We start from the raw sequence: 16,619 nt of genomic DNA, 5'->3' as shown, positions 1-16,619 counted from the left end.
GCAGTTATTAATGAAGAACACAAGGGGACTTGTTCCAAAGGTTCTCCTTCTGTGTGCGGGGAAATCCCTAAATAATGGGGGTGGAAGTGACACAGGTGGGAACAGGGGAGGAGTAGGGACATTCGGGTGATGCAGCTGAAGTCCGCTGCAGAATGCTGGGCACAGGGTAACCATCCAGGAACTGGTCATTATTCCTAGCTGTTTCCTGCCACCTGACCTTGCCCTGTGCCCATGGCCCCGGGCAAGGTCTGCTTGAGTACTGAAGGACATGAGAATTCTCAGCCCCTCTTTCCATGGAACTCTTTGGAGAATGCAGAGTAAGGTATTATTAAGTCTATGCTAAGTCAGTTTTCTCCATCACAACCACAAAATATCTACTTTTGAGAGGAAAGAGTAACTTAGGCCTTAGGTACTAGGAAATAGTGATGATCCTGGCTGGCTCCCTAGACTTGGAGGCGGAAGACCTGGTTCAGACCCCAGATTTGTTACCTTTGAGCTTTGAGGCCATAGGCTAATTCTTTAACTTCCTCGTCTGTACAGTGGGGACAAAACTGCCTGCCCTACCACCAGATAATAAATGCAAAATGTTTTGTAAACTGTAAAGTTCTGTTTAAGGGAATTAAAGAAAGTGGTTTTGGTTTGGCTGATGATGACAGCTCCTAGGGCTACTGGCATTCGACCAAGGGATGGTGCCTTATTCCAAAATGAAAACTCATGAGGGAACTCAGGCGTGGAGACAGGTGAGGGATGGGGAGGTGTTTGGGGAGATCCCTGGGTGTTCGCTACCTACTCCTGAGGCTGGTCTGTGGGACACGAACCCAATAATCTCATCAGGAGGTATCAATCACTGGGGCAATGCTGAGGATGTGACAGCTGCCCCTCCTCTCTCCACTGCCGTGGTCAGGTATCCCTGTCTCCCTTCTAGACTGTGCACTTCTAGATCACGGACCATGTTCTCTTCTCTTCATCGTCCAGCCCCTGGCACAGGGCCTGCCACTCAGTGGCGGTTCGTTCCATCAGGGTTTATGGAACGATTTAGTGAGTGAGTGAGTGAGAGGGTGTGTTTCCTTTTTTTGGATCACGGTTCTTGTCTGTATTCTGCACACTTTCATTCTTACGCTGCTTCTCTTTCTGAAATGTCCTTAAAGTAATCCACAGCTCTGGGGAGACTGGAACATGGCAACACAAATTCATGGGTTGAAAAAACAGGAAAAGCTGAGGAAGAACAATAAGAATTGCTTTCCTTTCTGAGCTCTTTGTGCCTTGGGGATCAACTCTGGGGAAGAAAGGAGACTTGGGAATTGGTCGCTGGTGGTGGGTGTGTGGGTGGGGCAGCAGGCATCTTTTGTGGAGAATTCGCCTGTCTTGACACAATAATGCTGTTCTGTAACTTGAAGGAGATGTGGGCTCTGAAGACTCTGGCCCTGGAAATAGGAGCTTTTTCAAAAAGAACCGGGAACTGACAAAATAAATCTGGAAATGGCTCCCATTGTTGCTAGGGTTGAAACAGGTGTTTTGTGAGTTTCCTGAATGCTGCTATGATTGTAAACCAGGGAACATCTTGATTTTATGTTGGTTTCCGCTGTTGCTCCCAAAACCTCTTACGGATAGTAACAACAGTGACATCAACGTGGACAGTGCCCTTTCTCTGAGGGCTTGCTCTACACCACCCTGCCTTATTTCTCACAACAGCTCTGTAAGATTAGTGACAACCATGACCCCATTTTACAGATGAGGAAATGGAGGCTCAGAGAGTTTAAGTGATTTCCCCAAGGTCACACAGCCAGTCAACTTAATTTGAACCATGTTTGAATCCCAGCCTGAAAGCTACACCCATGCCCTCCTCCACCCGCTGAACTGCCTCCTTTGAAAAGTGTAAGGTTGAGTTTATTGATGATGTTGTACAGACTTGCCTCTGAAGTATTTTCTAGGCAGTTCAAATAAAGCCCTTCAAAATACAGATTGTGTGTATTTCCCTGACAAGAAATCCTCCCCGTCCCAACACCTCCCTTCAAGGGTTTTTTTATAGACAGCGCCCCCTCCCACCCCCAGGGTTCAGCGTGGGGGAGAAAATGAGACAAGAAAACAAGGAAATAAAAGAAAACAAAAGACCCCAAGGCCTGTAACCAGTCATGAATGAAACATGCTTCCCCAGCCTCACAAAATGTCAGTCAGATTCTCTTTGTTCTCAAAGCTCTGGTTTCGCAGAGCATCAATTTCCCCTAATAATAAGCTTTTTTATTCTTTATCTGATGATGCAGCCTGGTCTTGAGGGTTCTTATCATGTCTATTGCTCATCCAGGATGACAGACACACGCAGAGAGAGTTTGTCACTTCCCTTCATTTCTTTTCCTTTCCCGTCACACGTGATTTCCGCCCCAGTGCAAGCAGGGGTCTGAGCAGCATCATGCCTTTTCCTCCGCCCCTCGCCTTCCTCCCACACAGCTCTTTGAGTTCCCATGAGTAAGCTCGTCTTTCTCCACCCCCATCATTCACCCCTCCACGGTGACTTGTCAGCTGGGTGTGCCCCTGGGGGCCTGGTATTTCCGACAGGGTGTATATCTGAGCTAACACGTATCATGTATGAACTTTGTTCCAGGCACATGCTGAGAGCTTTGAACGGATGATCTCATTTGCTACTTACATCATCCCAAGGAGGAGGGTCCTGGTGGTAAACCCACTGTACAGATGAGGAAACTGAGGCACAAGATGTCCAAGGACACATAGCCCTCTAGTGTCTAGAGTCTAGAGCCTATCTTCTTGACCAGCAGGACTCACCAGCTTAGGTTTTGTTCTGGAAACTTCCTTGTGAAACATCGGAGAGCCTTGAGAGTAATCTCTGGCTTTTGAAGTTCTCAGCCCACAGGGCCCTAGAGCAGTGGTCCCCAACCTTTTTGGCACCAGGGACCGGTTTCGTAGAAGACAATTTTTCCACGGACAGGTTGAGGGGGGCCGGGGGTATGGTTCAGGTGGTAATGCAAGCGATGAGGAGCGAAGGGGTGCCGCAGATGAAGCTTCGCTCGCTCTCCCGCCCGCCTGCCTCTCACCTCCTGCTGTGCGGCCCGGTTCCTAACAGGCCGCGGACCCGTATCTGTCCATGGCCCGGGGGTTGGGGACCCCTGCCCTAGAGAATCAAGGTGGATAGTAACCTCGGAAAGGTCAAGTCAAGCAGTTAAAATAACTAGAGGGGTTTACAGAACATCCACAGACCGTTTCAGATAACCAAAACCTGACCATTCTCTCCCTGTAAGGAGAGCGCAGGAATGGTGGTGGGAATGGCCCCCTGCACCTGTCTCCGTCTGTCACCTCCTGCAAGACCTCCTCCCCGTCATTTGCACCTTCCCCACACTTCTGTCATTACAGCCATCTATGGATAGGTAGGGTGACCTTAAGGACAGCAGTTCTTAAGGTTTCAGGTGGGTCAGGATCACATAGGGAGCTTATCTAAAATCCAGATTCTGGAAATTCTGATTCAGGAGGCCTGGGAGAGGGACCTAGAATTTTCATTTTTCCAAGCACCTCTGGTGATCCTGATGCAAGAAGTCTCCAACCCGCTATTTAAAAGTAACCACTATTTTACGTTTGGTAGTGTATATATGTCCATGCCACTCTCTCACTTTGTCACAGCTTACCCTTCCCCCTCCCCATATCCTCAAGTCCATTCTCTAGTAGGTCTGTGTCTTTATTCCCGTCTTGCCACTAGGTTCTTCATGACCTTTTTTTCTTAGATTGCATATATATGTGTTAGCATACTGTATTTGTTTTTCTCTTTCTGACTTACTTCACTCTGTATGACAGACTCTAACTCCATCCACCTCACTACAAATAACTCAATTTCGTTACTTTTTATGGCTGAGTAATATTCCATTGTATATATGTGCCACAACTTCCTTATCCACTCATCCGACGATGGACACCTAGGTTGCTTCCATGTCCTGGCTATTGTAAATAGAGCTGCAATGAACATTGTGGTACATGACTCTTTTTGAATTATGGTTTTCTCAGGGTATATGCCCAGTGGTGGGATTGCTGGGTCGTATGGTAGTTCTATTTTTAGTTTTTTAAGGAACCTCCATACTGTTATCCATAGCTAGTGGGAAGCAACCGCATAGCACAGGGAGATCAGCTCGGTGCTTTGTGACCACCTAGAAGGGTGGGATAGGGAGGGTGGGAGGGAGGGAGATGCAAGAGGGAAGAGATATGGGAACATATGTATACGTACAACTGATTCACTTTGTTATAAAGCAGAAACTAACACACCATTGTAAAGCAATTATACCCCAATAAAGATGTTAAAAAAAATTAAAAATAAAAATAAAAGTAACCACTGCTTCTCAGACAATAGCATTAGGACAAGGAAGCAAAATGCAATCGTAGGTCAGCAGCCTGATTTTGCCTCAAGCAATCTCTCGCAAATGCCCGAGAGCATGACTGTAATCCCGGGACCCCAGCATCACTTGGTTGCCCTGCTGTCTGCTCTTCACCCTTCACCTCTGTTGCTGGGGAGGATGCAGGTGAGAAGCTGTTCATCTTTTTTTTTTTTTTTTTTTTTTTAATTTATTTTGGCTGTGTTGGGTCTTTGTTTCTGTGCGAGGGCTTTCTCCAGTTGTGGCAAGTGGGGGCCACTCTTCATCACGGTGCGCGGGCCTCTCACTATCGTGGCCTCTCTTGTTGCGGAGCACAGGCTCCAGACGCGCAGGCTCAGTAGTTGTGGCTCACGGGCCTAGTTGCTCCGCGGCGTGTGGGATCTTCCCAGACCAGGGCTCGAACCCACGTCCCCTGCATCGGCAGGCAGATTCTCAACCACTGCACCACCAGGGAAGCCCCAGAAGCTGTTCATCTTTATCTGCTGTGCTTATTGTAGGAGCTCAATAATATTTATTATTATTTATTAATCTTCTTAACTAGGATCAAGATTTTTATCTTCTGGTCTAATATCTCCTACCAAGGGATTCTCTAACCCATTTAGAGACCAACTTTGACTGCCCGTTTAGACCAATGGAAATGATCAGGAAAAAGTAGGGAAGAGATCCTGCACTAGAGACAGGTTATAAAGACAGCTGCATGTTTAGGTGTAGACACAGCAGAAGTTGCCCCCAGCTCGGTTCCCTCTTTAAGTTGTGCTGGAGGCCCCACCTCCTACAGAAGGCCTTTTTCCGAAGAAGAAGAGTGGCTACCCGTCCCATCCCAGATATAATCTCCTGCGGGGCACTCCCGTCGCTATGCTCAGTTTACAGCCAGTCCGTCAATGTTAAGTGGCCTGTAATCATTTGCTCTATCAGGTTAGTAATAAACCTCTGAACATGTCATTCTGCAATAAGTTATTTCATTTTCTTTTGTCCATAGCGTGCTTCTAAAACCAGAGCTTTTCTGATGCCCGCAAAGGCTGTAGACTCTACTAGGACAGGAAACACACGGATCTTGAGAGAGCAGCGTGGTGCCTGAAACATAGAAGGTGCGCCATAAATGTTTGTTGAGTAAGTGACTAATTCTGTGAATCCACAAGTTTTTGAGGAGCGGTTGTCTCCAGATGAGACTCTGTGGGCTGGACCAGAATAAGTCCATATAAAGTTGCACTCTTCTCAGACAAAAATGCAAAACTTTAGGGCGATGTATTAAGTTTTTCATAAAGCTAAATTTAAAAGACTGTCTATTCTGAGACTATGTTCTTCCTAATTTGGGTGTGTTAAAATTACCTCTGTTCTATGAGGTGGTGGCAAGAGATGTGACCATAGTGACTTAACTGAATCCACGCCCCCCTCTTTTGGGTAGGCTCCTGCATTTCTTGCCTAGAAGACTGAAGTAGCCTCCAGAAGTAGCCTGCCTGAGCCCACTTCCCCCCTTTTATCTGTCAAGACTTTCAGTTACAATCCAGACAAGGGGATTCTAGCTGACCTGGGTATTTCCTCAAAGACAGAAAGACTATTTAAAAGAAGGTAGGCCTAAAGGCATTGTGCTATCCTCAGTTGGATCCTGGAAGAGAAAAAAGACATTAGTGGAAAGACTGGTAAAATCCAGATGAAGTTTGTAGTTTAGTTAATGGTAACCTATCATTGTTAGCGTCTTCGTTGTGCTGACTACACCATGGTTATATAAGACGTTAGTGGTAGGAGAAACCGGGTGAAGGGTATAGGAAATCTCTGTGCTATTTTTGTAGCTTTTCCACGAATCTAAAATTATTCCAAAATAAAGTTTATTAAAAAAAAAAGGCTGACAGTCCATGTGGTCAAAAATCCATTTGATCAAAGTTACCTTTTGAATATGTAAATCAGAGCATATCAGTGTATTAAAGTCTTTCAGTGACTTCCCATTGCCCTGGGAATCAAATCCCACACCTATAGCAGGACCTTGGGAACCAGCCCTGCTGTACCTCCCACCTCATCTCTGGTCTGTCCACTCTGCCTTTGATTACTCCAGTCACAGTGGCCTTCCTGCAGTTTCCTGACGAGGCCATGCTTGTTGCTGCCTTAGGCCTTTGCACCACCTCTGTGTAGAACCCTCTTCCACCAGATGTTCACATGGCTGGCTCCGGATACTTAGGGCTCTTTTCCAGCACTTTTGCTGCCCACCCACTCTAGCGTAGCTTCTCTGTTGGTCACTGTCCTTCACTTCACTCTCCTTTGTGTTCTTCAAAACACCTAACACCATCTATCAAATTACTTAAATGATTTATTTCCTTGGTATTTATTTGTTTATTGTCTCCCCCTCCCCTTTGGATGTCAGGTCCATGAGGACCGGGGTTTACTGTTCATCCCTGGATCCTCAGCACCTAGAGTAGCATCTGGCACATACTAGGGGCTCTCTAATTATTTGCTGAAGGAACGAAAGCAGGGACATTTCATCCAGGAGGGCTCCCTGACCGCTGCTCAGGGATAAGATTCCCCGCCTCTGGACCCACGGCCTCCTGCAATTCTCTCTCCTACAGCTTTTGCCCAACTGGGTTGTAACTGCCTGTTGGCCCTCTGTCTCCTTCACTAGGCCCTGAGCTCTAGTGGGTAGAATGATGTGATCCACCTTTGCACTTTTAGAGCTTGCACACACCTGGGACAAAGGGGCACTCAACAGCAGTGGAACTCATTAGGGCCTCTGGCTTGGACACTTGCTGGCTAACTTGGGGAGTCTGAGGTGAACCCTATTTTAGACAAGACCAGTCACTGACCACTTCATTCATCTTTGGATCGTCACTGCCTAGCATTAGAATGGGTTACATGGGTTTCCAAACCCTGCCTTGTAATGACTGAGTAACCTTGGGCAGGAAATGTAACCTCCCAGAGCCCTGCTCTCCTCATCCACAGGACGGGTATGTGGATGTTGATGGACATGTGCATGCACACACACGTACACACACTTCACATAGCTGATCTTCTTACCCTTTCAATCTCAGCTTAAATCTTATCTGCTTTATCTAAAGTAGGTCCCTTGGCCTCAGCCATAACACTTATCACAGTTTATAATGAAGTGATTTACATATGTTTTGTGTCCTCTCCACCATCAGAGTGCAGGTAGGCGGTGTAATTAATTGACACCACTGTATCCCAGACGTTGCAACAGCAGATAGTGTAGAGTTGCTATATTATTATGCCATTATTTATACTTATATTATTTTTATGGACAGTGGGGAGTTATTGAAAAGAAGGAAAAAGAAAATCTCTGGGCAACAAGGTCCTCTTTGCTTGGTTACTGGAGAGGGTAATTTAGATTCACAAAGTCAAGTCGTGGTCTGGGGGTGCCGACCAAGAGAACTTATTTCCCAAGGACAGGTGGTGTGTGTTTTACGGATTGTCAATTTATGACCGGCCCCTGAGTTTGAAAAGATAAAGTTTCTTGGATACCTCTTCCCCTCAAGCCTGCTCATGTCGTTTCAGTTTATTTTAGTAGTGAATTCAGTTGGCATTTTCTCTGGAACCCTGTTATTAAAACAAACTTGACAGAGACTTTGCTTGCAAATGCAACAGTCTAGGAACGAAATGAACTCCGATGTACTATATGAGTCCCAATATTGGTTCAGCCACGGCATGACACTTAGAATGAGTGAGAGCGATGGGAATCTCATTAATCCTCACAATTTAGCACCAGCCTCAGGAAGAGGAGAAAAACACATCTGATCGAACTGTCCTGTTAGTCTTATAAATGTGTGTGAGAGAGGTATTAATGGGGGGCAGTAAAGGGAGCAGGAATATTTATCCCAATTCCTTGGTCATTTGCTGGTGGATCTAAGACAGAAGACTAACTGAGAAGGATTTATAAGAGAAGTAAAATGAGGCTGCCGTCCGAAGGCTCAGATAAGTGGAGAGAACGTCAGTCATTCATCTTTCATTTATTGAGCATCTGCTATGTGCTGGGCACTATTCAAGGCCATGTGGATCGAGTGTGAAGAAGCCAGTCCAAGTCCCTGCCCCCAAGGAGCTTACATTCTGGTGGGAAGAGATAGACAACAACCAAATGAGCAAGTTAATCAGTAACTGTAGTAAAGAAAATAAAACAGGGTCACGTTATAGGCTGGTACTCAGATGGGGGTGGTAGGGACTGTTTTAGGTTGATGGTCAGAAAAGGCTTCTCTGAACATGTGACATGGAGTGAAAAGCAGATGTTTGGGCGGAGGCAGCTGCTCGGAGATGGAAGTTCCTAGCGGCTCAGCTGAGGAACAGAACAGGAGAAGCCGTGAAATGAGCTCAACATCAGGGAGAAAACCAAAAGGTCTCTCAATCCCTGCCACATACTAAAATACAAATAATGAACAATTTCACATTCTTTATTACTTACTAGTGATACTTATTACTTACCAGCAGTGTGACCTTAGACAAGGTATTCATCACTCTAATTTGACAGCCATAACAGAGCAGTAGTAATGACTACACACCTCCTGGCCGTGTTATGAGACTTACATGTGATGGTAATAAGTACTGATAATTATTGAGTGCTTATTATGTGCGGGGCACTGTGCTAAGCGTTTCATTTACCAAAGCTCATTTAATCTTGTTGCTAACCTTCTTGATAAGGTTAGAAGCTAATATTATGTTCCTCATTTTGCAGATGAGGAAACTGAGTACAGAGAGGGTGAGCAACTTGCTCCAAGTCACCCAGCCAGTGAGTGACAGGGTGGGGATTTGAATCCAGGCACTCTTCTTCCGAAGTCCTCAGCCTTACCCCCTGTATCTTCCAGATTTAGCAGCCTGAGAACAGCACCCATCAGGTACCTCGCCCAGTGCCGGCAGTGGTGACCCTCAGTGCTCCTAGTTCTGTCATTACTATGCACATTGTCCTTCTTCCACTTCGCAGCAACCGTGAGCCATCTTAGAGCCTGCATTTTAGAATGTGACATTCAGAAGTCAGTGATTTGCCATCAGGTTGGAAGCCAGATCTGATTCCCAATCCACCGGTCTTTTCCCCGTGGTGCAACTCCCTGGAGTTTTTGCTTATTATAATTAAGCATATTTTGAAAGGAACCCTCAGAAATACACACTGAATTTGCTTCAGTAGATCCAGCTGTTTGTGAAACAATAGGTTCAATTTTCTTCCTGAATACTGCTTCTATTAATATTTAAAAGATCCCTCCATATTCATTGTTCCTATTTTGAGCTAAAAAAAAACCCCCAAGCATTTCAGTATTCATCAGCTGATGAAAGCCACCGCGATTCGGAATCGACACCCCCTCTGCCACCTGTCACCCAGACGTTGCTCTCGGTGCCTGTATTGCTCCTCCTTGTGTACAGCCCAGGAATTCCAGGTCTCCTTGCGACTTCTCAGGTAGGAAACATTGTTCCCAGTGAGTTTGTTTTTGTTTTTTGCACATGGTCATTCCTACGTTCTTGGATCTCTAGAGCTGAACTTTCAACTTGAAAAACTTAAGAAAAAAAAAAGTCTTCTTGGATAGGACTGTTAGAATACAGAAGATCCTCTGAGACCAGAGGAAAGCATGTTTGAACTCACTGCCTGGCCAGGCGATTACAGTTACAAGTGGCAGCAGGAGCAGTGACAGAGGAAAAGTAAGGCAGCCAGAGCAGCTTTCCCTCGATCTTTCTCTGAGGTTGGTGCAGGTGTGTCACTCCAGTCCAGATGTTTTCTCTGGAGTCGAGACTCTAATATTTGACCACCTACTCTGTGTCTCCACTTAGAAGTCTAACAGGCAACTCAAGTTTAACAAGATAACAACAAATGCCTGACCTTCACCCCCACGCTTGTTCCTCTCTCGGGCTTCCCCACATCTGTTCATAACAACTCTATCCTTTGAGGTGCTTGAGGGAAAATGTTGGAGTCTCCCCAACACTTTTCTTTCCCTGACAGGACCCATGTCCGATTCATCAGCAACATCTGTTGGCCTTCACTTTCAGACTAGATTCAGATTCTGACCATGTCTCACCACCTTCATGGCTGTCACCATGGACCGAGGCACCATCCTCTCTTTCCTGATTTCCATGCTCTCCTAACTGGCCTTGCGCTTTCACTCGTGCCCTTGTTCATACACAGTGTGGCAGCCAGAGTGATCCTTTGAGATCTGCGCGAGTGCATACCCCTCCTCTGCTCAAAACTCTCTAATGCCTTCCTGTCCTCAGAACAAAAGCTAAATCCTCAAAATGGCCTATTAAGCCCTCCAGGGTGCCCCTCCCCCATTATTGTTCTAATCTCATTTGATCTACCCTGCTTGTCCACTCTAGAATGTAAGTTCCTTGAGGGCAGGAATATTTGTCTGTTTTTTCACACTATTTCCAATGCCTAGAACAGTGCCTGGGACAGAGTAGGCACTTAAACATACTTCTTAAGTGAATGGATGACTGTTAAGGGATTCACATAGTGCCTGACTGTATGAAGTCCGGAATCATTTCATTACAAAAAGAAAACCAATTCAAATGGAATGTGATTGGATCACTTCCAATGGGATAGAAATTCAGGGGTGCATTACTTTCAGGGCAGCTCTATCCAGGAACTCAAATGAAGCCAATAGTCACTTGCTTCCTTTGTCTATTGTCTCCTTTTCTTCCCTGTTAGCCTCATTCTGAGGCAGGCTTTCTTGGTCACCATAAACTTCAGCCTTACATAACACTACGTTAGCAATACCAGTGGGGAAAAAACAAACACGTCTTTCCCAACACTTCTATCCAAAGTCCTAGGAGACAATCTCATTGACCTAGCTTGAATCAGACATCTCTCCCTGAACCAGCCACTGGGATGAAATGTTCCCATTGGTCAAGTCGAATCATCTGCGCATCCCTGGAGTAGAATGAGAGAGTAGGGGTACCAGGCCCCCCAACATCCGTAGACTGAGACAGACAGAGGGCTGCTTCTGTAAAGGGAAGTATAGGTTCATCCCTCATTATTACCAGACTGATCTTTGCAAAACATGGTTCTGATCTTGTCATTATTATGCTCCAGGATCCTCACTGACTCCCTACTGAAATAAATGCGAAAATCCTTGGGCTGGTATTCAAGGCTCATCATAATGTGGTCCCAATCTATTCCTCTGGTTTTGTCTCACCATTCCCTCCCATCTTCCCTTTACTGCAGAAGCACTGGACTCTGTGCTATCCTTGGAACACCATTTATTCACTTACTTATATCTATCTATCTTTTTCTCGTGAAACACCTACTGTATGCCTCCCAGCCTTTGTTCTTTTGGTGACCGCTCTCCAGAATGCCTTTTGCCTCCTCCATGTATATAAAAGCCAACACATTCTTTATGGCCTAGGTTAAGTACCATATTTTCTAAGATGTCCTCATTCTTCTGCCCCCCACCCATCATGCAACTCAGAATGATTTATCTCCTCCATCTCTCCCCATAGAAAAATTTATTCCTCTCCTGAGGCAGCATTTTTTTTTTAGCCTTAGGTTAATGTTATATATATAGAGAGAGAGAGATAGATAGATATAGGTTTGGCCAAAAAGTTCCTTCGGTTTTTAAAGTTAAAAATAAAAGACACATTTTTCATTTTCACCAAGAACTTTATTGAACAAAGTATTCATCTTCTGCCATTTTTCAGGCAACTTCATCATTCCATCTTCCCAAAACTTTTTATCTTTTTGAGCAAAGAACTGTTCCAGGTACCTTTTACAGTCTTCCAAGGAGTTGAAATTTTTTCCATTGAGAGAATTTTGTAAAGACCGAAATGAATGGAAATCCAAAGGTGCAATGTCTGGTGACTACGGCAGATGAATCAGAACTTCCCAGCCAAGCTGTAACAGTTTCTGCCTGGTCATCAAAGAAATATGTGGTCTTGCGTTATCCTGATGGAAGATTATGCATTTTCTGTTGACTAATTCCGGACGCTTTTTGTAGAGTGCTGCTTTCATTTGGTAACTGGGAGCAGTACTTGTTGGAAATAATCGTTTGGTTTTCCAGGAGCTCATGATAGAGGACTCCCTTCCAATCCCACCATATACACAACATCAGCTTCTTTGGATGAAGACCGGCCTTTGGTGTGGTGGGTGGTGGTTCATTTCGCTTGCCCCACGATCTCTTCCATTCCACATTATTGTACAGTATCCACTTTTCATCGCCCATCACAATTTGTTTTAAAAAGAGGAATGTTTTCGTTACGTTTAAGTAGAGAATTGCATGCAGAAATACGGTCAAGAAGGGTTTTTTTGCTTAACTTACGTGGAACCCAAACACCAAACCGATTAACACAACCAAGCTGGTGCAAATGATTTTCAGTGCTTGATTTGGATATTTTGAGTATGTCAGCTATCTCCCGTGTGGTATAAAGTTGATTGTTTTCAATTAATGTCTCAATTTGATCGCTATCAACTTTCAGCTGGTCTACCTGACCTTGGAGCATCGTCCAGGGAGAAATCTCCAGCAGGAAACTTCGCAAACCACTTCTGCCACATTCGATCAGTCACAGCACCTTCTCCATATACTGCACAAATCTTCTTTTGCATTTCAGTTGAATTTTTTCCTTTCTTGAAATAATAAAGCATAATATGCTGAAAATGTTGCTTTTTTTCTTCCATCTTCAATATTAAAATGGCTACACAAAAATTCACCAATTTCGATGTTTTTTTCAAATGCACGTTGATATGACAGCTGTCACAATACAATCTAACAAAGTTGTTTCGAATGAAGTTAAGGACAACTAAGCGTTACTGGAGCCATCTTTCGGAAAAAAACAAACGAACTTTTGGCCAATCCAGTATATATATATATATATATATATATATATGTGTGTGTGTGTGTGTGTGTATATATATATATATATATACACCTGTTTCCCCTATTGGACTCTAAATTCTTTGAGGGCTTGGACATCTCCTCCCACTATACAACCAGCCAGTTATAATAGTATTGTACACATAGTAGATATCTAAGAACTGTTTGTGAAATGAATCAATTACAAACTGAAGCGATTTAAACTTTCAGTTTCTCCTGCTTTATCATCACCTTTATGATCATCATTTATGATATGTTTATTTGTATAGGACATCTTATTTGTATAGCATGTTGGGATTTTTTAAACGTTTTGGGGATTTTCATCTTACTAACTTTTTATAATGGTATTCTGAACTGAATATTATCTCTATCTTGAGGATGAAGAAACTGAATCTCAGGTCAGGTAACTTTTTGGCTGCACAGTGGTAAGGACAAGAATTGAATTTAAATCTTTGACTCTGTATTAGTCATAACTATTTTGGCAACAAGTGAGAGCAACTCAAGTCAGCTTAAGTACAATAGGAAATTTATTGGTTAATTGGTGGCCCTCAAAGAACCATGCTTTTTGGTACTCACACTTGTGTAGGGCCAGCCACCCCTCAGTGGCTCTGAGCTTGGTCATGTGACATGTTTTGACTGATGGGATTTTAGCAAGCGTGATGTAAACAGAGGCTTGATAAATTGCTGGCAAATTGGGACTTGCCTACTTTGAATGCTCCTTCTTGGAACCCAACTGACATGCCCTAAAAAGCCCAAGCCACATGGAGAGACCATAAGGTAGAAGAAGCAAGAGGCTCCAGTCAGCAGCCCCAGCTGAGTCTTCAGCAGCCACTCAGCACCAATAGCCAGCATGAGTGAGCCAGCTGGGTGCAGTGAGTGTCCCAGACGGTCCAGCCCAGGCCAGCCTCCAGCTGACTGCAATTCCAGCCACAGAACCTTGAGGGAGAGTAAAATGGTTGTCACTTAAAGCCATTAAGTTTCAGGACAGCTTGGTCTTCAGCAATAGGTAACAGAAGCATCAGGCAAGCGACTGATTTATTCCAAGTTCACCTGCCCAGCCCTGAACCAGTCACCGTGGCCATGGTGGTGGGGTCTTGTGCCTCCTCGAGGACCGCATGGAGCAGGGGAAGAGAGCCTCACAGAAGGTCTGGGAAACTGTGCAGAAGAGACAAGTGTAGGTCCTGGAGCCTGGTAGAGACTGCAGAAAGCCAGCATAGCTCCTAGGGGAACAGGTGGAGGTTCTTCATATCGGGAATCATAGATTGTCAGAGTTAACAAGTTCAAGTCCAGTTCTTTCGTTTTACGGATACTGTAATTAAGGCCCAGAGAAGACCATTTCTAGGGTCAAGATCTACCAGTCATCAGACCAGAAGCCCAGTATCCCAGTTCCTCCTCTGGGTCTCTGTCACCCCAGGTTTCCTCAGTGGTAATGGTTGGCGGGGGTGGGGTAGAGGTGGGGTGAGTGTGTGTGTTTCTGGGAATCTGACACGGGGTAGATTGGAGGGGCCTTGGGCTGGGGGTTTAGGGGGAGTGATGTAATCCTCCCAGAGCTCTGTGTGCTCCCAGTGCCCCTCTGGCCAGAGACCCATGTTCGCACACGAATCGGCTGCCTGGATTTGGAGTGAGTCAGACCCAGCTCAGCTCCATCACCCCTGCTCCTCAGCCTTTACCAACAGAGATGATCGTTAAGCCAGGCAGCCCAGGACACATCTCTGAAGTGCTGTAAAATTTTCATAGGGGGGAAGTACTTACAGACAACATTTGGGACCTCAGGCTTCATGTAATGCCCTGTTTGATGTGAATTTGTGGCTCTTTAGACAATTTAAGATCAATTTTTGTGAAATTTCCCAGAACATTTTGTTTTCTCAGGCAAAAAATGGCTTTTGCTGCATGAACAGCAGTTGAGCGTCTGCTCCAGAGGAAGACGATCAATTGTGTTCTCTGACAGATCAATAAATATAGGTAGGAGGCAAGATTCTTCGTGTTCACTGCATCCATAATTCTCTTCCTTCCCATCACCACTGGAGACAGAGTTGTAGGATGTTCATTCTGAGAGATAATTTAGAGTTTCTTTGGTTTACTGATGATTTCAGAGATGGGAAAACAGGCCCAGAGAGGGTTAAGGGCTTGTTCTAGTTACACAGCAATTCTATGGATCGAGTTGGGACTAGACTCTCAGCTTCTGAGTCTGAGGCGAATCCTCTTTCCACAGCCCTGAAATCTTTTGGTGACTTTGGTGGCAGCTCTGACACAGGATAGAGAGTAGGTCATGAAGAAGGGAGATAGGGAGGATGCTGCGTTTCCAAGGAAACTGATTGTAGCAGGGGGACCACAGGGAGTGGAGAGAATGATCTAGGTTTCTCCAGTAGAGACTCTGGACTTCAATATCTGTCTTTAGCCACAAAGAGGACACTTGGATATAAAATCTTTAAGAGGTTTTTATACTCACAAGTCCCCGTAGAGAATTAGCCACGCTATGTTTTGTTTTCTCTGGGTCCTGACCCACTTCTCTGAGGTTTAGAGGGGTTAAACTGTTTACTCAAGATCACACAGTCAGAAAGAGCTGATTCCATAGCCTGTGCCCTTTGCATTACCCTGTACTGCCTTTTAGGGGGGCAGGCATAGTCCTTACTGTAAATGGAATTGAAGGTATTTTGTCCCAAGGAAAAAAAATCACAGGGTAATGTAGAAGTTTATTTATATTAAATACTGCACAGTGCAGATGGCTGAGGATGTGAGCTTCAGGGCCAGGTTAAAGTCCAAGTTCCATCAGTTATGCGTGTTTGACCTTTGGGGTGCATTTGTCCCCTGCAAGATCTTATTTTACTTCTTATCTATACAATGGACATAAACATTTATTTCATAGTGTTGTCATGAGGGTAAAAATGAGAAAATGCTGGTCAATCACTTAACACTGTGCCTGGCACTCAAGTGCTCAAAAATGTTAGCTGTTATGTGATTTTATCATGCACCATATTAATTGGGGAATGGGATGATGCAAGAAGGGAAAATGTAAAAGAGAAAAGATGACCTTTTCTTCATGCTTAATTTGGCTTCACGCATCGATTCCTTTGCATGTCCTGAGCACACATCTGTCCTCCCTGGTGGATTAGAGTAGATCAGCTCGTTTCGAAGGTGAGAGATGAGTGAAACTGTTCACTGGGAAACCCAACTGGATGTGCATAAAGGTACATGTAAGAGGATAACCTTTGCAAGGTCATTTATAATAGAGAAAACCCGGAAATAATCTAAATGTTAGTTTATAAAGAACAGGTTACATCAACTATGGTACATCACAGTTAATGCAGTTCAGTACTTCCATGTGCTTAGGATAAATCACCTTTGATTCTTTTTTTTTCCCCTCACTCCCCACGTGAATACCATCAGTAAATCCTGTTGACTCTACCTTCAAAATATATGCAGAATCTGACCAGTTCTCATTATCTGCTACCACCCTGATCTTAAACCACTGTCA

The sequence above is a fragment of the Eubalaena glacialis genome, chromosome 4 (assembly GCF_028564815.1).
Source record: "Eubalaena glacialis isolate mEubGla1 chromosome 4, mEubGla1.1.hap2.+ XY, whole genome shotgun sequence".
In the NCBI taxonomy this organism is placed as follows: Eukaryota; Metazoa; Chordata; class Mammalia; order Artiodactyla; family Balaenidae; genus Eubalaena; species Eubalaena glacialis.
Note: the sequence above shows the minus strand (reverse complement) of the source record.